Consider the following 25,657-nt stretch of genomic DNA (forward strand, 5'->3'; position numbering starts at 1 on the left):
GATATGCATCAAATTCGATTGTAAACTTAAGAGTTTCTGATCGAAATAAACTAATAAGAACACGTAATTGCGATGGCCGGGAATCGAACCCGGACCAATTGGCTTAGAAGGCAGCTATGCTCACCACAATACCACCATCGCTAAAAATAATTAACAATAAAATAGTTCCCAAACATCAGACCCTGACCAGACACTGCAGACTGTTGGATTTTGTTCTTCATTTTCACTGGTTTCTGACGGATCCTTTCTCGCTCTGTTGCAGTTCCTGTTTCCGCCCAGTAGATGTCGCCAACCCCCAATCAATGGAAATTCCACACCAGCCAGTAATTCTTCACCTGATATCGGACTGAAGAGACAGTCGATACCTGCAATACTTGACCAGCTGGAAATACATTTTACCACAGCTCACATCAGCCATTGAGTAAAGTTAAATAATTCCATTAAATCATTACAGAGACCTGACCACCAACTGGGCAGGAATGGCAGCTTAATATTCAAGTCTATAAGATCTTTGGAAAGGACAGGGAAATAGGGAAAGGAGGAGGAGCAGCAGTATGACTAAAGGTCAATATTACAGCAGTTCAAAGATAGAATATCAGTGAGGGTGAGCGGGCAGTGTAAACACTCTGAGAGAGACTCATCACAAGTGCCCCCACTGTAATCCTCCAGAAGGTATCAGAAGGGCGAGTGCGGGAGGATTTCTTCATTCTTTGTGAAAGTGTTTGTGAGATTGTGGAAATGTCTGGAAGAGGAAAAACCGGCGGTAAAGCTCTGTCGAAGGCCAAGTCTCGCTCATCTCGGGGCGGACTGCAATTCCCTGTTAACCGTGTTCACAGGCTCTTGCGAAAGGGGAACTACGCTGAACGTGTGGGTGCCGGAGCCCCCGTCTATCTGGCTGCTGTGCATCGAGTATCTGACGGCTGAAATCCTCCAGCTGGCCGGCAACGCGGCCTGGGACAAACAAGAAGACCCGCATCATCCCCAGACACCTGCAGCTGGCCATCCGCAACGACGAGGAGCTCAACAAGCTGCTGGGATGGGTGACCATCGCTCAGGGTGTTGTCTGATATCCAGGCCTTGCTGCTGCCAAAGAAAACCAGCATTGTGAGCTCCAAGAGCAAGTAAACCGGCCAAGGCTTAATCTGATAACCCAAAGGACAGGACCAACCTTATTGAAATCTTTGAAGAAGGAACAGAAAGTGTAGACAAGTTTAATGCAGTAGAGGTGATATATTTGGATTTTCCGAAGGTCTTCTATAATGTACCATATTGTAGACTCATGGCTAAGTTCAGAGCTCGTAGAGTCAGGATCAGCTGGCAGAATGGATAGTAAGTTGGCTACAAAACTGAAAGCCGAGAATAGAGGTTAAGCGTCACTACTCAGACTGGCAAAAGGTGGGAAGTTGAGTTCCAGTTGCTGGGACCACTGTTCTTCACAATTTACATTAACGATTTGGATTCGGGAATCGGAAGTACAATTCCAAAATTTGTGGACGACAACAAATTGGGGGATTTAGTTAATACAAAGGAAGAATGCATCAAAATGCAAGAGGGCATTAATAAACTTGCAGAATGAAGAATCAGGAGGTCACACACTGCTTGGATAATAAGAGTCTAAACGGGATAGAGGAGCAAAGGGATCTAGTGGTACAGATACACAAATTACTAAAAGTAGCGACCCAGGTTAATCAGGTCATAAAAAGACAAATCAAACACTAGGATTCATTTCTAGAGGGATAGAGTTGAAAAGCAAAGAAGTTATGTTAAACTTGTATAGAACCTTGTTTAGACCAGACTTGGAAAACTGCGAACAGGTCTCGTCTCCATATTATAGACATAGGGGCATTGGAGAAGGTGCAATCAAGATTCACAAGGATGATACCAGAAATGAGAGGATATTCTTATCAGGAAAGACTGAACAGACTGGGTTTCGTTTCACTAGAAAAGAGAAGGCTGAAGGTAGAACTGATCGACGTTTTTAAGATAATGATAGGGTTCGTTAGGATAGATGTAGAGAAAATATTTCCACTTGTGGTGAGTCCAAATCTTCAGGTAATAAATATAAAATAGTCGCTAATAAATCAAATAGGGAATTCAGGAGAAATTGCTTTACCCAGAGAGTGGTTAGAATGTGGAACTTGCAACTACGAGGAGCAGCTGAGGCAAATAACAGAGGGGCATTTAAGGGGAAGATAGATCAGCACATGAGGGAGAAAGGGATAGAAGGATATGCCGATAGGGTTAGATGAAGTAAGGAAGGAGGAGGCTCATGAGCAGCATAAACGCCGGCATAGACTAGTTGGGCCGAATGGCCTGTTTCTGTGCTGTAGTTTCAATGTAACTCGATGTAAAGGCTCTTTTCAGAGCCACCCTCTGTATCTGTGAAAGGGCTGGTTACTGTCTGAAGGGAGACCCTGATATCATGCTACCAGTGTGGCTTTGAGCTGCTTTTTTCTCGTTGTGGACGAGATGAGGTATTAATGGGACTGGAGTCGGGGCAGTGACCACAGTCCGGTACTTTAAACGGTGACTTATAGACCCCAGCCCACACATCACCAGATTTCTTTATTTATTTAAACTACTTGCCATGCTGGGCTCGTAAAGAATCACCAGAACTGCTCGAATAACCTTTCTACATCTGTGGAATTCAGCGCTTCGCTCCGTTTCTGTTCTATTTTGTTGGATTATTTCCATAACGCATCAAACTCACTGGGGAATCACTGAAATGTAACTCTGTACAGAAACAAATAACAGTGAATTGCCTGGTCCCAGGAGATCAGGAACATTACTCGCCTTTCGTCCTGTTAACGAGTAAACCGTGTTTCGAGTCCACCGACCCGCTTTGGTTCCATATGGGGGATTAAACAGAGAAATCGCGAGGGGAGGAGACAGTCAGAGTGACAGAGTGGAGAGCGGCCTCTGATCTTCCAGCTCCACCTCCAGTTCTCTCCATCCGACAGTTTCAAACCGTTTATCGATAATAGAACCGAACCTCAGCGCTCCGCACAAACCCTGACAGACCCGGGCTTCATATTCAAGGATTCCCAAAACCCGAAGCTTTCAAATAAGCCCCGTTACAATGAGAAATCGTTAATATTCCTGCCTAAATACAGTCCATTCAATAACAAGTCAACTCGGCTCCTCCATTTCAGTCTGTTTCCCTGTTCTATCTCCCCACACATCCCCTCCCAGACGGGTTCAGCGTTTTACAAACCTTATTCCAGCTTATTTGGAGAATCTCATGTGTTGGGGTTTGAGTTATGACGCGGAGTTTCTCCGCCAGTGTTACCGTCTCACAGAGACTCTCGCCCTGAATCTGTGAAAAGATTATGACCATCAACTGGGACTGGAGCCGAAACATCCCCATTTACAGTGAGGCCCGGCCCGGACATCTCATTCTCTCTATTTTCTATCAGACAGTATCCCACTTTCATGTCCAGCAATGGAGAGAGAGAGAGAGACTGTATGAGTCTTACACTTCCGATCTGTGTCCAAATCACACTCAATAGCAGTATCCACCTTCATATACAGCACCAGAGAGAGAGAGGGAGGCAGACACCGTGAGAGAGACAGAGAGAGCGGTGAGACACAGTGACAGACAGACGTTAACAGTATTAGATCCAGACTGACCGGTAAAGTGCCGTTTTATCCAGAAAGATCGCGTTGGAGAGACAGAAGATGCAATCTCATCTCTCACTGATATTGTACATGGGTCAGAAACACTATTAATCCCACACTCAGGGACAGTACAGAGAGGGACAGAAACAATGGGTCACATTTAACCCTCTAATGCCTGTTGTACTATCTGCAGTTTTACAGCTCAGGGCTGTTCGATATTACTCTCAGTGACCTACAGTTTCACTCCGGTTAAATTACTCTGCGAATTTTGCTGCCTGATATTAACCCTACACGGTCCCAGCAAATACACCGACTCCCACTTTCCTCCCATGTTTCTCCAGGATTGGTTTGAGAAATCCTCTCTCAGTCACACATTATAGGGGCCATTAATGAAGGGAATCCATTGGCTGATTTCACAGCCGCTCACTTTATCTCTGAAAGGCTCTTTACCATCAAAAGACCCCGAGAGAAACAGCAGGGATGGAAACATCTAGTTTAATAGTTGGAGATTGTAAAGTCAGTCTGGATTCCAGCGTTAGGCACTGGTGGAATCCCATCTGTTTCCCATTCTGGTGCCTGTTCCTGCACTGCCTGTGGACCCCATTCCCTCTGACCTTTCCCCCAGTCCCACTTCCTTTGCTCAGACTCGGAAAAATTCCAATTGGGGAAAGTTTCCATCGATTTTTGGATTGGGAATTGTGGGCGCCATTCCCTCAGTGAGCGGAAGAAGATGGTTTAAAACAGCCGGGAATGGAGAGATCACGGTCCCCGGGGGAAGGGAGCAAAGAGCAGCCTCGTTACAGCAGATGATCGCTTCGGGACCGTGTCGGCAGATGGGCTCAGAGATCGGCATTGAGTCCGGGGGAAGTTCAGGGGGAGTCCGGGGGGCTGTTTGTAAGAGTCGAAGTGGATCAGGAACTGGTCCCGGAACATGGAGTGAGAGGGGGGAAGGGAGAGGTCATTCTCGGGCTGTGTGTGTACAGCGTGTGTCCAGGGGAAGGGAGAGAGAATGGGAAGGACCTGCTATTAAAATCATTGCTGCTTTCTCTCCCCAAACCAGTAGTGAATGGTCCTGGTTTAGTTCCAGCCTCACCCTGTTTATTGTTATTGGACAGTGAAGAGTGGAAACAGAGCCGGACAGTAAGGATGTGGGGAGTTATACAAAGAGCATCTATTGCAGGCATCAGGTGAGAAGTGTGAAGGACACATTTTAAACAGCGGCTGTTTGGTTTCGGTTGAACGGTTAGTCCCATGGGAGAGGGGATTAGAAACCTGACCTGTACAAAGGTCCCTGCCCCATCGGGTGGTCCCATTCATGGATCAGTGCAGGGGTTGGGCCGTGTCTGGATGTCATTAACTTGTTGTAAAACAGCCCAACACACCTGGTATGCAGAAGCTGAGTGCTGCAGTACTGCAGTGGAGTCAGACACTGACACTGTTTGTATCACTGGATTTCATTTGTGGATATTCAAAATGATCATTAACAGAGATATTAAACTGATCACTTCTGTATTTTCTACCTCACATGTTCCTGAGTAACAAGAGATAATTTTCTTTCTCCAGGCAAACCCTTGAACGATCCAGAATAAATGTGATGCTTCCTCCACCCGAGGCAGAAGGAACAATGCAGCCAGCTCCTTCTCACACACAGTAAGTATATTATCACTCACAGAGCACAGAGACACAGACAGGTCATCAGTTCCACAGTCTCAGACAGCAGAAGTAGTCAGTCCCGCACTGATCACAATTTCCAGAGACACATTTTCAATCCAACAGTCAAGCAGAGTAGGCGAGGCTGGCACTGTTCCATTCCCCCTAACTCAGTCCCGCTGACAGGTAGATACAAAAATCCCAGTCCAAAATCACACTCTCAGAGTGAAAGGCACTGTGTCAATCTCACAATAGAGCAAAATTAGCTACGAATTAAATACCAGATAGAAATCACACATGGTACCCGATTCAAAGGTACAGAATGAATCCCAATAATGTACCCCGAGATTCAAATTGAATACTAGCCCAGAACTCTCACACATGACTTTAATACATGCAATATCCATTCGAAAAGTGTATCATATGATACAAATTGCACACAAGTCCAAAACTCAGGTAGAGTATCAGATTGAGAAATATTGAAAGATAGTAAACCTGAGAAACAAATTAGATACTTGTTCAGAATGTACTCGTAGAATGAGATTTAAAGATAGATTGTCAATTCTATTAGTGCAGACTGAGATACACATTACATACCAGTCCAAAAATCTCATACAATATTAGATTGAAAGATACGGTGTCAATTCTATTTCTACAGACTGATCTACACATTACATACCAATTCAAAAATGTCACCTTATCAGTTTGAAAGATACATTAATATCCACAACATTACTCACAGAGATACAGATTTAATAGTACTCCAAAAAGCACACAAATTATCGGATTAAAACCTCCAGCATCATATCCTAAAGTATGTCCATATTTACCAATTAAACAATGAGTAAAACTATTTAAACATCGAGATATTAAAGCTACAATATTGAACGCCATAATGTAACCTGTACAGAATAATTACGTACAGATACAGAATGAATCTCACATTCAGAGACAGTACCAGAGACACAGAGACACAGAATGACTCCAACTCTCACAGATGCAGAAGGAATCCCAAACTCACATACAGTACAAGAGACTGACAGAGACACAGTTAATCCCACACTCACACACAGTGCCAGAGACTGACAGGTACAGTATGAATCCAACACTAACATGCATTATGAGTAACTGCATATTTAGGATGAATTCAACTCCCACATACAGTACTGGAGACTGTATATACAGAATGAATCCCACAATCACATGCAGTATGAGTAACTGCATATCTAGCATGAATTCAACTCCCACATACAGTACTGGAGACTGTATATACAGAATGAATCCCACACTCACATGGAGTACCAGAGACTGACAGATACCGAAAGATTCCCACACTAACACACAGTTTTATATAAAGAATTAATCACAAACTCTCACACACACTGCTGACAAGATACAGAATCAATTCCAAACTCACACACATATCAGAGAGTGACAGATACAGATGAATCCCACACTCACACACAGTACCAGAGACTGACAGATACAGAATGAATCCCACACTCACACACAGTTCCAGAGACTGACAGACACAGAATGAATCCTACACTCACACACAGTACCAGAGACTGACAGATACAGAATGAATCCCACACTCACACACAGTACCAGAGACTGACAGATACAGAATGAATCTCACACTCACACACAGTACCAGAGACTGACAGATGCAGAATGAACCCCACACTCACACACAGTACCAGAGACTGACAGATACAGAATGAATCCCACACTCACACACAGTACCAGAGACTGACAGATACAGAATGAATCCCACACTCACACACAGTACCAGAGACTGACAGATACAGAATGAATCCCACACTCACACACAGTACCAGAGACTGACAGATACAGAATGAATCCCACACTCACACACAGTACCAGAGACTGACAGATGCAGAATGAATCCCACACTCACACACAGTACCAGAGACAGACAGATACAGAATGAATCCCACACTCACTCACAGTACCAGAGACTGACAGATACAGAATGAATCCCACACTCACACACAGTACCAGAGACTGACAGATACAGAATGAATCCCACACTCACACACAGTACCAGAGACTGACAGATACAGAATGAATCCCACACTCACACACAGTACCAGAGACTGACAGATACAGAATGAATCCCACACTCACACACAGTACCAGAGACTGACAGATGCAGAATGAATCCCACACTCACACACAGTACCAGAGACAGACAGATACAGAATGAATCCCACACTCACACACAGTACCAGAGACTGACAGATACAGAATGAATCCCACACTCACACACAGTACCAGAGACTGACAGATACAGAATGAATCCCACACTCACACACAGTACCAGAGACTGACAGATACAGAATGACTCCCACACTCACACACAGTACCAGAGACTGACAGATACAGAATGACTCCCACACTCACACACAGTACCAGAGACTGACAGATACAGAATGAATCCCACACTCACACACAGTACCAGAGTCTGACAGATACAGAATGAATCCCACACTCACACACAGTACCAGAGACTGACAGATACAGAATGAATCCCACACTCACACACAGTACCAGAGACAGACAGATACAGAATGAATCCCACACTCACACACAGTACCAGAGACTGTCGCAGCATGAAATGGTCCTTATCAAAGTCACAATTGATACCCTATGTGACGACCACCATGATAAACTATCCCTCCTCATCCTTCCCAAATACAATATCTCAACGTGCTGTTTTGCTGTTCGACTCGTTTCCTCTCTCTGCTTTTATTTGGAATGTGTTGCTTTTCCATCTGATAACACTTGGTATCATCTTATTATGTTAGTCCACAAGAGGAGATCATTCGGCCCATCGTGCCTGTGCCGGGTCAAACACACGTATTCGTTCAAGATTCGTTCAGAGATAGATTGAGTGCTTTGTTATCAGAAAATTGCCTGAACCCCCACAGTCTACAGCTTTCCTCCTCGCTATCAACCACACGGCCTATTTTTGTGTCACCCGCAAATGTCTTTATCATGCCTCCGACGTTTAAGTCCAAATCGTTCATGGATACCACAAAAATCAAAGGACCAAGTACCGAGCCCTGCGGCACCTCACTGGAAACAGCCTTCCAGCCGCAAAAACACCCGTCGACCATTAACTTCCTGCCACTGAGCCAATTTTGGATCGAACAAGCCGCATTCCCTTGTTTCCCATGGGCCTTTACTTTTTTGACCAATCTGCCATGTGGGAACTTTTCAAAAGGCTTGCTAAAATCCACGGAGACTCCATCAATTGCGCGACCCTCATTGATCCTGCTTGTCACCTCCTCGAAAAATTCAATCAGGCTCGTCAGACACGACCTCCCCTTGACAAATCCATGCTGACTGTCCTTGATTCGTCCGTGCCTTTCGAAGTGACAGTTCATCCGATCCCTCAGAATTGATTGCAATAATTCGAAATTGAGTCTTTCTCCTGCTTGCTGTAATGACAGATCAGGCGGTGAACAATGCTCAGGCCCGGCCAGCTCAGTCGGACAGAGCACGAAGCTCTTAATCGTGGGTTCGAGCCCCACGTTGGGTGAGTAACATTTTAAACTTTTATGATGCTTTCACTGGCCAACAGTGCAGAAATGATGCAGAATGAAACATGGAATCGGTCGTCAGGATGGCCGAGCGGTCTAAGGCGCTGCGTTCAGGTCGCAGTCTCTTCTGGAGGCGTGGGTTCGAATCCCACTTCTGACATTTGTTATCTTTACTGTTACGTGGAAATATTTTATTTGTGGATTGGGCTGCAGCTGATTTTACTGCCAAGTCGATTTGCTCCTCCCACAAAAGCAACTGGCTTTGTCATGGATATGTGACTTGAGAAGTTTCGAACGGTGAAATGGTTGACATATTAATGACCTGGACAAAGAAATAGAACAGCAGTGGGAAACATTTAAAACGGTGATCAATGGAGTCCAGAAGAAATATCTCCCACTAAAAAGCAAGAACAAACGAGCCAGAAATGACACACCAGGGATGAATAAAGAAATAAGGGTAAAATTGAAACGAAAGAAAAAGGCCCACACTGGACAATAAAGGAGAGAGGGGAATGTGAAAAGAATGGGAAAGAAGTCGAAAGAACTATTAGAAAGGCAAAAAGGAATATCAAAAAAAGCAAAGTATTCTGGACACATCAACAGCCAAAGAAAGTTTAGGATAGGAATAGGGCCACTAAGGGATACACACGACAAACTCACAGGCAATGACAGCGAAATGGCAGAAATATTAAATAATCACTTTGCTTCAGTATTTACCAGGGAGACTAATATTGTGGGCATGACAGCAGAAGAAGAGATCAAAAAATATGTAAAGACATTTAAGATCGAAAGTGGGGAGATAATTGATAAACTAATCAAACTTAGAGAGGAAATTTCCTGCCAGGAGCCGAACCAGAGTTTCAAACCGCTCAGCCACGCTAATTTCCGTATTACTGTTCAGGAGCTCATTTCACAGGGACACGATTACTGCGCTCCATTTAGGGAGGCTCAGTGAAAGGAGGAAATTGATCTATTAATCGAATCATAGAATAAGACAGCGCCATACGGATGCCATTCGGCCCATCGTGCCTGTGCCAGCTCTCTGAAAGAGCTGTCCAGTTCGTCTCACTCGCCTGCTGTTTCCCCATAACACTGAAAATGTTTCCATCCAAGCGTTTATCCAATTCCCTTTTGAAAACTGTGAGTTAAGAAAAACAATATTGAAAGGGGTGCTGGGGCCTCTGCAGCGTCGATGTAGAGTGTGTGATAATTGAAGTTATCAAGATGGTTGCTTTACACATGGTATGTTGTGCAATCATCCTGAAATATCTTCAATATCCAATACAAATTGAATTGCAAACCTGACGGACAAACACTGGAAAACAAGTCACGAGTGAACGCAAATCATCTGGGACCCGTTTTCAGTCTCACGGCACTTTAAATAAAGTGAAATAACTTTGCATTGAAAATATTTGGAACTTGCATCTGTGCCTTCACCTGTTACATTTGTAAAAGTTGCTGGTGTCTGATGATGTACACGCCTCTGCTCCCTCCATTGAACAAGAAAGGAGGTGTTTGACGATGACGGGACCTGTTGGTTATGAGCTCATCCTTTACATTGAGTGGGTTCGCGTTTTTTAAACGGCGTCAGCTTTAGCCCAGCGGTGAACTTCACAACAAACAAGTTCGACACCGTCTCACCGCGGGCATTGACTGACATGTTTATTGTTATTTCTTTCAGACCAAAATGAATAGTGACCGTGATTTTAAATTTGCACGAAGTGATTTTTAGATAGTCGCTTTTAAATATTTCAAAGGCGACTCCTAATTTATGATAGTCCGGCCATTTCACCAGCCGTGTTGAAAACAAAACATGTCTCTGCTTTTCGCGTCTTTTTTCGAAAGGCAAAAAATATATTTCCCCTGGCCTCTGAAGGATGGACAAGTACATTTCAGAAAGCTGAAGCAAGTTCACCGAGCTTAAATCGTCTGACCACGTTAAAGGCAATGTTTTCAGATATATATGCAAGTCGTTGCTGTCTGTTTCTGTGGTTCTCTTTCTTCTGTGCGTCCATCTGCAGGTCGATTTTGAATCAATACCAGTGTTCGTGTCAGTTTGTTGCATGAAATAAATGAGGGTATCAGGCGCTCCCCTCCCTGGCACTGGGTCGGTACTGAGTCAGGTTTTAGGCCAAACACCTTGTTTCTTTTCTGTGAAAAAGCAATTAAAACCTTCATTCGGGAATTATCCAGTCTCATGTGAGCGGTGAATTAAACAGTGACCCCGATGTGATGTGAACACCCAGACTTTTGATCTGGAGTCAGACCTTTGCGCCACGCACTCTGAAGACAGGATCCAGGATGTTATTATATACATGAATGTTTCTCAAACACCGTTTCATTTATCCCACCTTGGTTGAACAGATAGGGCTTATCAAATTTCCGCCAGGTCCCACCGGGTGTGGGACAGTGTTGGAAGCAGCCTTCACCCCCAATATCACGGGTCTTTCATCGCCTGCTCCCAGCGGGCTGCAAGTTATGGACTTTGTTCACATTTAATCAGCAGTGTGAATCGTTAAATATTTACTCATTTTTAATGGGAACAAGGTTTCCGCCCGGTTTCGAACTGGGGACCTTTCGCGTGTTCGGCGAACGTGATAACCACGACACTACGGAAACCTGAAGCTTGCAGTCCCGTGTTTGGGACATGACGCCTCAGCCAAGCTGATTTCACAGGGATACATTCACTGCGCTGTATTTCGGAAGGCTGCAGAGAAGGATCGGTAGCGATGGTCAGGCAGGGAATCCCAGAGCATCGCGCCCACACAAACATTTCACTGTTTTTCATGTGCCTGATATCCGACCGCAGTTTGAACTGCAGCGAATCAGGCATGCTCAGATGACATTGTTCACAGAGTGTTTTCTTGTCGCCAAATCACACATTAGAAAACATGAAATGAGATTACGAGATCGGAGCCATTTAAAGTGCTCCCAGTTACTGCAGATCAGGAATTAAAACCTGGCACCGGCTTCAGGGCGATCAGAATGAGGCAATGAATCCGAAAGTGGGAAAAAAAAGGTGCAATTTTCGGCCATGGGTAGGCTCAAACCACCAAAGCTTTTGATTAACATCCGAACGCGCTAACCGATTGCGCTACAGAGACCACCCAATACATGTGTTTGCAAGATACACTAAAGCAGCGTGTCACCGAGCCAAAGTTACAGCCACAGAAATGCAATTGTCCACGATCAGTGTTACTTTTCCAGAAACAAAGGATGGGACATTGTTTGTGGAAACATGGAAACGATCTGGTCTCGCTCACAGCATCGATATCACCGCCAACCAGCTCTCCTGCAACCGGCGCTCCCACCGGTGTTTTGTCTGTCACTCAGCAGCACTGTGGGAGAACCTTCACTGCACTGACTGCAGCGGTTCAAGAAGGCGGCTCACCACCACCTTCTCAAGGGCAATTCGGGATGGGCAATAAATGCCGGCCTCGCCAGCGACGCCCACATCCCATGAACAAATAAAGAAAAAGTATTCTAAGCGTCCTGACGCTGATGTCAGGTTTTGATCCCTGATCTGCAGGAACTGGGAGCGCTTTAAATGGCTCCGAACTCTTAATTTCATCCACAACATCAGAGTAACTGTTCCAGGGGGACATGCCGACTCAGCTGCGTCTTGGCCGCCTGTCTGGTCAGTCTTTTATTCGCCTCCAATTCCGTTTCCCAAAGCGTCTCTATAGATTCACAAAGCTGTTTGTCATTTCGGTTCCTTTCGATTTGTCCAGCTCCCGACTGGCAATAATTTGCAAACCTGGTTGCAAACCTCCGCCTTGCATCGTGTCCAGGGATGGGTTATGTGGAGTGACTGGACAATCTGGGATTGTTTTCCTTCGAGCAAAATAAGGTTAAGGGGAGATTTAATAGAGGTATTCAAAATTATGAGGGGATTTTGATAGAATGGATGGGGAGAAGCTGTTTCCATTGGCAGGTGGGTCGATAACCAGAGGACACAACCTGCATTTGTCGAGCGCCTTTAACGTAGTAAAACGTCACAAGGTGCTTCACGGGAGCGTTATGAAACAAAATTTGACCCTAAGCCACATAAGGAGATATTGGGACAGGTGACCAAAAGCTTAGTCGAAGAGGTAGGTTTTAAGGTATGTGTTAAAGGAGAGAGAGGCGGAGAGGTTTAAGGAGGCATTTCCAGAGTTCAGGTCGCTGAAGGCACAGCCGCCAATGGTGGAGCGATTTAAATCGGGGATGCGCAAGAGGCCAGAATTGGAGGAGCACAGAGATTTTTTTATTCGTTCATGGGATGTGGGTGTCGCTGGCAAGGCCAGAATTTATTGCCCAAACCTAATTGCCCTTGAGAAGGTGGTGTTGAGCCGTCTTCTTGAACCGCTGCAGTCCGTTTGGTGAAGGTTCTCCCTCAGTGTTGTTAGGTAGGGAGTTCCAGGATCCAACGGCGATGAAGGTACCCGAATCACCCCACATGAGTGAAACAATTCCAATGTTTCATACTATTACCAAACACAACTGCCCAACGTGGTTCTGATGAAAGGTCATTGACCTGAAACATTAACTCTGTTACCCTCTCAACAGATTCTGCCTGACCTGCTGAGGGTTTCCAGAATTTTCTCTGTTATCAGAGTATCACTTCCCTCATCACCTAACTACACTCCTCCACAAGATGCAGTCTTGTGGTGCAAACAGGCTCCTTCCGCACAGCCAGGTGTTCTGCTTTAGGCATTAATTATAACTATAACTTTTGAACTTGTTAGTTAAAACATATGGCCTTGCCCATTGACCAGAGAGCAGAATGGTGTTTATCTCTCACCAGTACAGCCATTTCCCGCTGCATCAGCTTGGAATGATACGTAGCAATCATACAGATGTCACACCTCTCCTGCTTCCCTGTGAAGCTGGTAAGACGAATAGCACACAATGCTGTCTGACACACATACACACCAGCTCTGAATGATTTAAAGGCCTTGTTATGATTGTCAGAGAATTGTTTATATCAAAAGGATAATTAAACTTATGAGTATTATGATATCAGCTCCGATCCAAGAGTTTCTGGACTTCAGAATCTACTCGTCTCTATATTAAACATATGCATGCATATAAAATGAAGCAAATCTGTCTTATGATTGTAGTTTCATTCTCCCAACAGAGATTTATACTTCCTTACTTAAGAGGCAAAAGGTAAAGGTTAATATTAATTCAATATAAAGACTAACTCTTTCCTTATAATACAGATACCCCAAACTAATATAACACCTCAAACTGATAGAGCTTCTCAAATTAAAACAGTACCTCAAACTAATACGGTACCTCAAGCAAATACAATACCTGAAACGGATAGAGAATCTGAAACTAATATAATACCTCAAGCTCATACATCATCTCAAACGAATAAAGTACCTCAAACTAATACAGTACCTCAATCAAATACAACACCTTAAACTAATACAGTACCTCAAACCGATACAGAACCTGAAACATAAATTAATACCTCAAAATAATACAGTACCTCAATCTAATTCAGTATCTCAAAGCAATAAAGTACCTCAAACAAATACAAAACTTAATCCAATACAGCACCTCAAACTGATGCAGAATCTGAAATTAATATTTTTTTTATTCGTTAATGGGATGTGGGTGTCGCTGGCGAGGCCGGTATTTATTGCCCATCCCTAATTACCTTTGAGAAGGTGGTGGTGAGCCGCCTTGTTGAACCGCTGCAATCCGTGTGACGAAGGCTCTCCCGCAGTGCTAATAAGTAACAGACAAAGCAGCGATTAGCGCGCCGGTTGCAGGAGAGCTGGTTGGCGGTGATATCGATGCTGTGAGCGAGATCAGACCGTTTCCATGTTTCCACAAACAATGTTCCTTCCTTTATTTCTGGAAAAGTAACACTGATAATGGACAACTACATTTCTGTGGCTGCAACATGAAACTTTGGCCAGGTGACACGCTGCTTTCGTGTATCTTGCAAGAAACCACACCGGTTGGTCTCTGTGGCGCAATCGGTTAGCGCGTTCGGCTGTTAACCGTAAAGGCTGATGTTTCGAGCAAGAAAACACTCAATGAACAATATCATCTGCGCATGCCATTCGCAATAGTTTAAACTGCGGTCGGATAACAGGTACATGAAAAAAACAGTGAAATGTTTGTGTCGGCGCGATGCTCTGAGATTCCCTGCCTGACCATTGCCACCTATCCTTCTCTGCAGCCTTCCTGAATACAGCGCAGTAAATGTATCCCTGTGAAATGAGCTCCTGGACAGTAATACGGAAATTAGTTTGGCTGAGGGGTTATATCCATATCACAGAGCTTGAAGCATCAGTTTTCCGTAGTGTTGTGGTTATCACGTTTGCCGAGAAAGCGAAAGGTCCCCGGTTCGAAACCGGGCGGGAGCGTTTTGAAACCTTGTCCCCATTAAAAATGATTAAATATTTAACGATTCACATTGCTGAATGATGTGAACAAAGTCCATATCTCCCAGCCCTGTTCATGCAGTCCGTTGGGAGCAGGCGATCAATGCCAGCGTGATATTGGGGGTGAAGGCTGCTTCCAAGACTGTCTCACACCCGGTGGGATCTGGCGGAGATTTGATAAGCCCGATCCATTTAACCAATGTATGAAACGGTGTTTGAGAAACATTCAAAAAATATAATAACATCCAGGATCCTGTCTTCAGAGTGCGAGGCGCAAAGGTCTGACTCCAGATCAAAAGGCTGCGTGTTCAAATCACATCGGGGTCACTGTTTCTTTCACCGCTCACATGAGACTGGATAATTCCCGAATGAAGGTTTTAATTGCTTTTTCACACAAAACGAAACATATGTTTGGTCTAAACCCCGACTCAGTACCTACCCAGTGGCAGGGAGGGGAGCGCCTGATAACCTCATTTATTTCATGCAACAAACTGACACGAACACTGGTATTGATTCAAAATCGACCTGCAGATGGACACACACAGAAAAAAGACAACCACAGAAACAGACAACAACTATTTGCACACATATATATATATATATATATCGCCTTTAACGTGGTCAGACGATTTAAGCTCGGTGAACTTGCTTCAGCTTTCTGAAATGCACTCGTCCATCCTTCAGAGGTCACGGGAAATATATTTTTTGCCTTTCGAAAAAACACGCGAAAGGTAAAGACATGTTTTGTTTTCAACACGGCTGGTGAAATGTCCGGACTATCATAAATTCGGGGTCACCTTTGAAAAATTTAAAGGAGACTACTTCAAAATCACTTAGTGCAAATTTAAAATCACGGTCACTATTTATATAGGACTGAAAGAAATAACAATAAACGTGTCAGTCAGCGCCCGCGGTGAGACGGTGATGAACTTGTTTGCTGCGAAGTTCACCGCTGGGCGAAAGCTGACGCCGTTCAAAAGACGCGAACCGACTCAATGTAAAGGATAAGCTCATAACCAACAGGTCCCGTCAACGTCAAACACCTCCTTTCTTGTTCAATAGAGCGAGCAGAGGCGTGCACATCATCAGACACCAGCAACTTTAAGAAATGGAACAGATAAAGGCACAGATGCAAGTTCCAAATCTTTTCAATGCAAAGTTATTTCACTTTCCTTAAAGTGCGGTGAGGCTGAAAACGGGTCCCAGATGATTTGCGTTCACTCGTGACTTGTTTTCCAGTGTTTGTCCGTCAGGTTTGCAATTTAATTTGTATTGGATGTTGAAGATATTTCAGGATGATAGCACAACATACCATGTGTAAAGCAACCATCTTGATAACTTCAATCATCACACACTCCACATCGACGCTGCAGAGGCCCCAGCACCCCTTTCAATATTGTTTTTCTTAACTCACAGTTTTCAAAAGGGAATTGGATAAACGCTTGGATGGAAACTTTTTCAGGGCTATGGGGAAACAGCAGGCGAGTGGGACGAACTGGACAGCACTTTCAGAGACCTGGCACAGGCACGATGGGCCGAATGGCATTAGAATGGCGCTGTCCTATTCTATGATTCTATTAATAGATCAATTTCCGCCTTTCACTGAGCCTCCCTAAATGGAGCGCAGTAATCGTGTCCCTGTGAAACGAGCTCCTGAACAGTAATACGGAAATTAGCGTGACTGAACGGTTTGAAACTCTGGTTCGGCTCCGAACAGGAAATTTCCTCTCGAGCTTTGATTAGTTTATGAATTATCTCCCCCATTTCGATCTTAAATGTCATTATATATTTTTTGATCTCTTCTTCTCCTGTCATGCCCACAATATTAGTCTCCCTGGTAAATACTGAAGAAAAGTGATTATTTCATATTTCTGCCATTTCGCTGTCATTGCCAGTGAGTTTGTCGTGTGTATCCCTTAGTGGCCCTATTCCAATCCTAAATTTTCTTTGGCTGTTGATGTGTCTAGAATACTTTGCTTTTTTGATATTTCTTTTTGCCTTTCTAATAGTTCTTTGGACTTCTTTCCCAGTCTTTTCACATTCCCCTCTCTCCTTTATTGTCTCGTGTGGGCCTTTTTCTTTCGTTTCAATTTTGTCCTTATTTCTTGATTCAACCCTGGTGTGACATTTCTGGCTATTTTTTTCTTGCTCTGTCGTGGGATATATTTCTCCTGGACTCTATTGATCAGCGTTTTTATTGCTTCCCACTGCTGTTCTATTTCTTTCTCCAGGTCATTAATATGTCAACCATTTCACCATTTAAAACTTCTCAAGACACATATGCATGACAAAGCCAATTGCTTTTGTGGGAGGAGCAAATCAACTTGGCAGAAACATCAGCTGCTGCCCAATCCACAAATAAAATATTTCCACGTCTTGGTAAAAATATAGAATGTCAGAAGTGGGATTGGAACCCACGCCTCCAGAAGAGACTGCGACCTGAACGCAGCGCCGTCGGCCGCTCGGCCATTCTGACGACCGATAGCATGCTTTATTCTGCATTATTTCTGCACTGTTGGCCTGTGAAAGCAGCATGAAAGTTTAAAATGGCCCTCGCCTAACATTGGGCTCGAACCCACGATCCTGAAATTAAAAGTCTCATGTTCTACCGACTGAGCTCGCCGGGCCTGAGCACTGATAACCGCCTTATCTGTTCTTGCAGCAAGCAGGAGAAAGACTCCATGTCAAATGAGGGACAGGATAAACTGTCACTTCGAAAGGCACGGACCAATCAAGGGCAATCAGCATGGATTTGTTCAGGGGAGGTCGTGTCTCACGAACCTGATTGAATTTTTCGAGAAGGTGACAAAGAGGATCGATGAGGGTAGCGCAATTGATGTAGTCTACATGGATTGTCGCAAGGCTTTTGAAAAATTCCCACATGGCAGATTAGTCGAAAAAGTAAAGGCCCATAGGATCCAAGGGAATGTGGCTTATTGGATCCAAAATTACCTCAGTGGTCGAAAGCAAAGGGTAATGGTGAATGGGTGCTTTTGCGGCTGGAAGGCTGTTGCCAGTGTTTTGCCGCAGGGCTCGGTACTTGGTCATAAGAACATAAGAACATAAGAAATTGGAGCAGGAGTAGGCCAATCGGCCCCTCGAGCCTGCTCCGCCATTCAATAAGATCATGGCTGATCTGATCCCAACCACAAATCTAAAGAACACAAGAAGTCGGAGCAGGACCCGGCCACATAGCCCCTGGGCCCTCTCCGCCACCCACAGGGCATTGACCGATCCGAACTCAGCTTCATGTCCAATTTCCTGCCCGCTCCCCATAACCCCTAATTCCCTTTACTTCTAGGAAACTGTCTATTTCTGTTTTAAATTTATCTAATGATGTAGCTTCCACAGCTTCCTGGGGCAGCAAATTCCACAGACCTACCACCCTCTGAGTGAAGAAGTTTCTCCTCATCTCAGTTTTGAAAGAGCAGCCCCTTATTCTAAGATTATGCCCCCTAGTTCTAGTTTCACCCATCTTTGGGAACATCCTTACTGCATCCACCCGATCAAGACCCTTCACAATCTTATATGTTTCAATAAGATCGCCTCTCATTCTTCTGAACTCCAATGAGCAGAGTCCCAATCTACTCAACCTCTCCTCATATGTCCGCCCCCTCATCCCCGGGATTAACCTTTGCTTTTTGTGGTTTACATTAACGATTTGGACTTAAGCGTAGGGGGCATGATTGAGAAATTTGCGGGTGACACAAAAGTAGGCCGTGTGGTTGATAGCGAGGAGGAAAGCTGTAGACTGTGGGGGTTCAGGCAATGTTCTGATAAAAAAACCACTCAATCTGTCTCTGAACGAATTTTGAACGAATACGTGTGTTTTACCCGGCACAGGGACGAGGGGCCGAATGATCTCCTCCAGCGGACTAACATAATGCAATGATACTAAGTGTTGTCAGACGGAAAAGCAACACATTCCAAATAAGAGCAGAGAGAGGAATCTAGTCTAACAGCGTAACAGCACGGTGAGATATTGTATTTGAGAAGGATGAGGAGGGATAGTTTATCATGGTGGTAGTCCCATAGGGTATAATTTGTGACTTTGATAAGGACCATTTCATGCTGCGACAGGGGTGGAAACCAAAATGGAGAGATTCAGCCCGGGCGCGGCCCCATCGTGCGCGGTGAGACGGAGGGGGGCGGGTGGAAGCAGCATAAAAGTTTAAAACGGTACTCGCCCAACGTGGGGCTCAAACCCACTACCCTGCGAGTTTTTAAAGATAAGGGGGAGCAGCCACTGTCTGTGTCTCTTGCTGCAATGGAAACAACACATTCCAAGTACGAGCAGAGAGAGCACACCATTCAGCTGTCCATTGTGTTACCTACCATATCATCGGTTTCCGTAGTGTAGTGGTTATCACGTTTGTTTTACATGCGAAAGGTCCCCGGTTCGATCCCGAGCGGAAACATTATGTTGGAACTTGGTCTCCACAAACAGACAGATCGATTTTCTTCTCCTGCCAAAAAGGGAGACAGTGGCTGCTCCCTTATTCTTTGTCAGCTGCATCTTTTACTTCATTGAACAGATAATTTTGAATGAGAGAAAACTGATCCACAGTGACGCTCTATTCAAGTTTTATCCCCTTTTAATCTGGAAGGATATATTGGCTTTGGACAGAGTGGCTTTTGAAAGGAGTTAGTCGGGTGGGATCGACAAAACTTTTCCGCTGGTGGGTGACAAGGGAACCGAACCAACCATCTCCCAAGCTCTCCCGAATTCTCCGGTTCAATGGGAAACCGGCCAACAAAAGCCCTTTCATTGACCGTGGAGGTTCAGACAATTTTCTGTTAACAAAGCGCTCAATCCATGTCTCTTGTCTATTTACCGATGTTTCCGGATACTGTCTGCATCTCTGCCCTGTGTTTATCTCACTATGTGTCCACGTGCAGGGTGGTTTTTGAACTAAGATGTGTGTTTGTCTTCTGTTCTTTACATTAAATAAATGAGGTCATCAGGTGCTTCCCTCCCTGACACTGGGGAACCAGAGGCAGACTTCAGAGCAGGGTTCTGTTCATTGTGAAGACGCAAAGAAAATTTGAATTGCAGAATTGTTCAAACCGGCTCTCAGTGAAAAAACTGTGACCCTGACGTGATTTGAACACATAACCTTCTTATCTGGAGTCAGACGCTCCACCGTTGCGCCACGAGGCCTGGGTGTTTCATTGGGTGTTTGTTTCTATCAATGTTTATCAAGCACCGCTTTAGAGCTCCGAGATTGGAGGAATGGGTTGGCTTTCAAATCCCCGCCCACTCCCACCGGATGTCAGGCAGCATCGGAAGTATCCTTCACTTGTCAGCAGCAGCATGGCGCTCGCTTCCATCGCCTGCTGTCATCGGACTGCAGCAAATCCAATTACATTCATCCTGCGCCCAGAATTATCACATCACAGGAAAAGGATGTGGGAAACTGCTCAAGATACATAACAGGAGGGGGTCTTCTGAAAAACACTTAGACTTTCGGTGTTTCGATTTCGATTAGAACTGCAAAAAAGAACGTGTGAAAAAAGAAACTATGGTGTGATGTTTATAAAAAAAGTGAATGTTTGTAAGCGGATTTCTCCCGTTACTGTTGCAACTATGGGTTGTTAATCCATCAACAATAACTTCCGCTTGATTTTAGCTCGAGTGGTTACAAAATAGCAAGTTTAATAGATTGACTTCCAAAAGAGTTGCACTACAGCTGCCTTCAACATTACATTCAACAGTATTATTATTATAATATAACTGTCTACAGATTACATTAATGACAAGCAATCAACACAACCTGACCTGTCTGCGAATCCAGGTATATCAGACATGATCTTTGCGGACTGCCTGTGGCAATGGACTTCTGATTGTCCCCTACTGAGAGCCCTAACATTTGACAAGGGAGCATGCCCTAACTTTATACAATTCGGCTGAATTGTTCCGTACGTAAGCACCACTGATCTTAAATCATGGTCGTAAACCATCCCACTTTTCTGACTCTCAGGAAGCACCAAGGATTGTTTCATGTCTTAGTGTTTATTTAGCCTTTCTCTGTCATCACGTTTTATGTGCTGATACTAGGTTCGCATAACCTGGAGTTCAGGTGTCCAGGACACCCAAGTTGCTCTGGACATCAATATTTAATAGTTTCTCACCATTTCAAAAATATTCTGTTTTTCTGATCTTCCTACCAAAGTGAATAACCTCACATTTCCCCACATTATACTCCATCTGTCACCTTCTTACGCACACATTAACCTGTCTATATCCCTTTGCAGACTCTTTGTTTCCTCCTCACAGCTTACTTTCCCATCTAGCTTTGAATCATTAGCAAACTTGGATATATCACACTCGATCCCTTCATCAAGTCTTTAAAGTCTTCCACAGGCATATAAAAATAAACGGTGAGTAAGCGGAGGGGTAAGACCGATTAGGGACCAAAAAGGAGATCTACGCATGAAGGCATGGCTGAGGTACTAAATGAGTATTTTGCATCTGTCTTTATCGAGGAAGAAAATACTGCCCAAATCACTGTAAAAGGGGAGGCAGTTGAGATACTGGATAGGGTGAAAATTGATCAAGAGGAGATACCAGAAAGGCTGGCTGTACTTAAATTCACCTGGTCCGAATGGGATGCATCCGAGGTTGCTGAGGGAAATAAGGGTTTAAATTGCAGAGGTCCTGGCCATAATCTTTCAATCCTCCTTAGATACAAGGTTTGGTGCCAGAGAACTGGAGAATTGCAGATGTTACACCCTTGTTCAAAAAAGGGTGTAAGGATAAACGCAGCAACTACTGGCCAGTCAGTTTAACCACGATGGTGGGAAGCTTTTAGAAATGATAATCTGGGACAAAATTAATAGTCATTTGGACAAGTGTGGATTGATAATAGAAAGCCACTGTGGATTTGTTAGAGGCAAATCATGATTGAGTTTTGTGATGAGTTAACAGAGAGGGCTGATGAGGGCAATGTGGTTGATGTTGTGTATATGGCCTTTCAAAAGGCGTTTGATAAAGTGCCACAAAATTGGCTTGTCAAAAGGGGCGATAGTGGCTGCTTCCTTATTCTTTAAAAGCGCTTTCTTTTATTTCACTCAACAGATAACTTTGAGTGAGCGAAAACTGATCCACAGTGACGCTTATTTCAAGTTTATACCCTTTGAATCTGAAAGGATATATTGGCCTTGGAAGGAGTGCAGCACAGATTCACCAGATTGTTACCAGGGTGCAATGTGTTAAATTATGAGAAGATGTTATATAAACTAGACTTAAAGTCACACATGTCACACTGCAAAATGTTTTCATTTTTGATACATACATTAATGAGCTGGACTTGGGTATACAGGTTATAATTTCAAACTTTGCAGATGACACGAAACTCGGGAATTTAGTAAACTTTGTGGTGGATAGTATCAGACTTCAGGAGGACATAGACAGCCTGGTAAATGGAATTTATTAATAGAGGCATATCGTATAAAAGCAACAAAGTTATGCAAAACGTTTATAAAACACTGGTTAGGCTGCAGCTGGAGTATTGCGTTCAATTCTGGGCACCACACTTTAGGAAAGATGTCAAGGCCTTTGAGAGGGTGCAGAGGAGATTTACTAGAATGGGAACAGGGATGAGGGACTTCAATTAAGTGGCGAGAATGGAGCATCTGTGATTATCCCCTTAGAGCAGAGAAGGTGAAGGGGAGATTTGATCGAGGTGTTCAAAATTATGAAAGGTTTTGATAGAGCAAATAAGGAGAAACTGTTTCAAGTCTCTGAGATGATTCTATTAATTACCATTAATAAACCCACAACTTTCTGTTTCGCAATGAACGAAATGCTAACAAGTTTGCCGGGTGACTGTCGAAACTACGCTAACTTTTCTGACTTTCATCCCTTCTCATTTTACGCACTTTATTTTAGGAGTCTGCTTAAAAGTGTTCAGTGGTGATGAGACCAGGAATCTGATGCAGCCGTTATTGAATATGAAAGGATTGCTGCCCAATTCACACGAGAGAAAGCTCGCGCCTGGAAGTTTGTGAAGAGCAAGTACCAGCAAATTGTTTCTGACCCGGGATTAAACCGGGAGTTTTTCGCGTGTGAGGCCAACATGATAACCATTACACCCCGAAAACATCTATTTAATCCAGCCCAGGTCAGATGGAAGTATTAAGGGAGAAAGTGAACTGCTGACTCCCACTTCTGGGGGATAACCCAAAGCGCTTCATGGAGTTGAAATCAAAAACATAGAAGCATAGAATCACAGGAGGCCATTCGGCCCATCGTGCCTGTGCCAGCTCTTTAAAATAAATGGAGCAATTTTAAAGGGGGTGCAGGAACAGGTACACCTGGCGGTATACGTACACAAATCTTTGAAGGTGGCAGGACAAGTTAAATAGATTGTAAAAAAAATGTATTCGGAATCGTTGACTTTATTAATAGAGGCATCGAGTACTAAAGCAAGGAACTTATGCTAAACCTTTCTAAATCACTGGTTAGGCCTCAGCAGGCCACGTCACAATTCTGCCCACCACACTTTAGGAAGGATGTCAAGGCCTTGGAGAGGGTGCAGAGGTGATTTACTAGAATGGTGCCAGGGATGAGGGATTGCAGTGAGAGGGAGAGACTGGAGAAGCTGGGGTTGTTCTCCTTTGAGCAGAGACGGTTGAGGGGAGATTTAACAGAGGTGTTCAAAATCATGAACGGTTTTGATAGAATAAATCAGGAGAAACTATTTCCAGTGCCAGAAAGGATGGTAACCAGAGGACACAGATTTAAGGTAATTGGAAACAGAGGTGAGATGAGGAGAATTGTTTTACGCAGCAAGTTGTCATGATCTGGAATGCACTGCCTGAAAGGGTGGTGGAAACAGATTGAATAATAACATTGAAAGGGGAACTGGATAAATAATTGAAGGGGAACATTTTGTAGGGATATGGGGGAAGGGAAATGGAGTGGGTCTAATTGGATAGCTCTTTCAAAGAGTTGGCACAGGCACGATGGACCGAATGGCCTCCTTCTGTGATGTTTCCATGCTGTCATTCGATGTTATGGAGGATTTTCTGATGCAGTGGATATTCGGGGCAGAGGACCAAGTGGGGATTGAGCTCGACGGCAAGTGTATACAGTTCGTTCAAAGGACTGAAGCCGATGGTTTCATTCTTCCCGTCGTTTAGCAGCAGGAAATTAGTCGGCCATGCAGGCGACTTTTTTTTGTCTTCAATCATGGGATGTGGGTGTCAATGGCAAGGTCAGCATTTATTGCCCATCCCTAATTGATCTTGAGAAGGTGCTGGTGAGCCGCCTTCGTGAACTGCACCTTTCATTGACTGTGTCATTGACATTTTCTGGATGGATAGAAACTATTTTCGCTGTTTGGAGATTCTGGGACTAGGGGGCACAGTCTGAAAATTAGAGCCAGGCCTTTCAGGAGTGAGATTACAAAACTCTTCTACACACAAAGGATGGAAGAAGTTTGGAACTCTCTTCCCCTAACGGCAATTGATATTTGCTTAATTACTAATTTTAAATCTGAGATAGATAGCTTTTTGCCAACCGAAGGTATGAAGGGATATGGGCCAAAGGCAGGTATATGGAGTTCGATCACAGATCAGCCATGAACTTATCAAATGGCGATGCGGGCTCGAGGGGCTGAATAGCCTCCTCCTGTTTCGATGGTACATTTCCCAAAGTGTATGTTCTCTCTATAGATGTTGAATGACCGCCTTGTGTTTCCAGCATATTTTCGTTTAAAGCATGCTTTTGGGATGAGCCGGTGGGCGTCAATACGTGCCGTGGATGGAGACCGGGTTGGTTATTGCGGGAAGAGCAAATCAACTGGGCCGATAATTCAACTGCAGCTCAAGCAACAAATAAAATAGGAGTCAAAATAATCGATGTCAGAAGTGGGATTCGCACCCACGCCTGTAAATGAAACTATGACCTGAACGCAGCGCCTTAGACCGTTCGGCCATCCTAACTGACATAGAATTGGCTCGCTCGCCATCCTTTCCACATTGACACCCCCCCCCCCCCCGCCCACGGAGAAAGTTTCACTCACTCCAGTGCTTGGTAAGATAAATGCTGCTGGAAAGGCTCGGTGAGCGGGATGCCACCTCCCCGGGTTTTCCTGAGCCTATTGTCCTTTATTCCTATTTAATCACGGGAATATCCGCAACCAGGAGCTAAAAAGGATTAAAAGCTGAATGACAGAGAAAGGGAAATCCACGTTAAATCTGATAACATTGCAAACAGGGTTCTTTGCTTGTCTGGTGGTTAGGATTCGGCGTTCTTATCTCTGTAACCCGGGTACGATTCTGATTTCTCGTCAGGGAAGCAGCTATTGAACACTTGTTATATTAATCGCATGTAAGAAAAATAACAATCTTTGTTTTATTCACCATTGATTAACCGATAATGTTATTTTGCAGAATGAAGGGCGACTGAGTGAAGTTGGAAAACGTTAA

At 44.2% G+C, this 25,657-nt stretch overlaps 3 non-coding genes and 1 pseudogene across 3 annotated transcripts; 3 read left to right on the forward strand and 1 right to left on the reverse strand.

The window, feature by feature from the left end:
* The first annotated feature begins 738 nt into the window (after window positions 1–738).
* LOC137314529 (histone H2A-like) lies at window positions 739–25,657 on the forward strand (annotated as a pseudogene).
* Window positions 8,915–8,997, forward strand: trnal-cag (transfer RNA leucine (anticodon CAG)). The gene has a single exon. It is a non-coding gene; the product is annotated as a tRNA-Leu (tRNA).
* Window positions 17,617–17,699, reverse strand: trnal-cag (transfer RNA leucine (anticodon CAG)). The gene has a single exon. It is a non-coding gene; the product is annotated as a tRNA-Leu (tRNA).
* Window positions 19,569–19,641, forward strand: trnav-uac (transfer RNA valine (anticodon UAC)). The gene has a single exon. It is a non-coding gene; the product is annotated as a tRNA-Val (tRNA).

This window comes from Heptranchias perlo, unplaced genomic scaffold, assembly GCF_035084215.1.
Source record: "Heptranchias perlo isolate sHepPer1 unplaced genomic scaffold, sHepPer1.hap1 HAP1_SCAFFOLD_52, whole genome shotgun sequence".
In the NCBI taxonomy this organism is placed as follows: Eukaryota; Metazoa; Chordata; class Chondrichthyes; order Hexanchiformes; family Hexanchidae; genus Heptranchias; species Heptranchias perlo.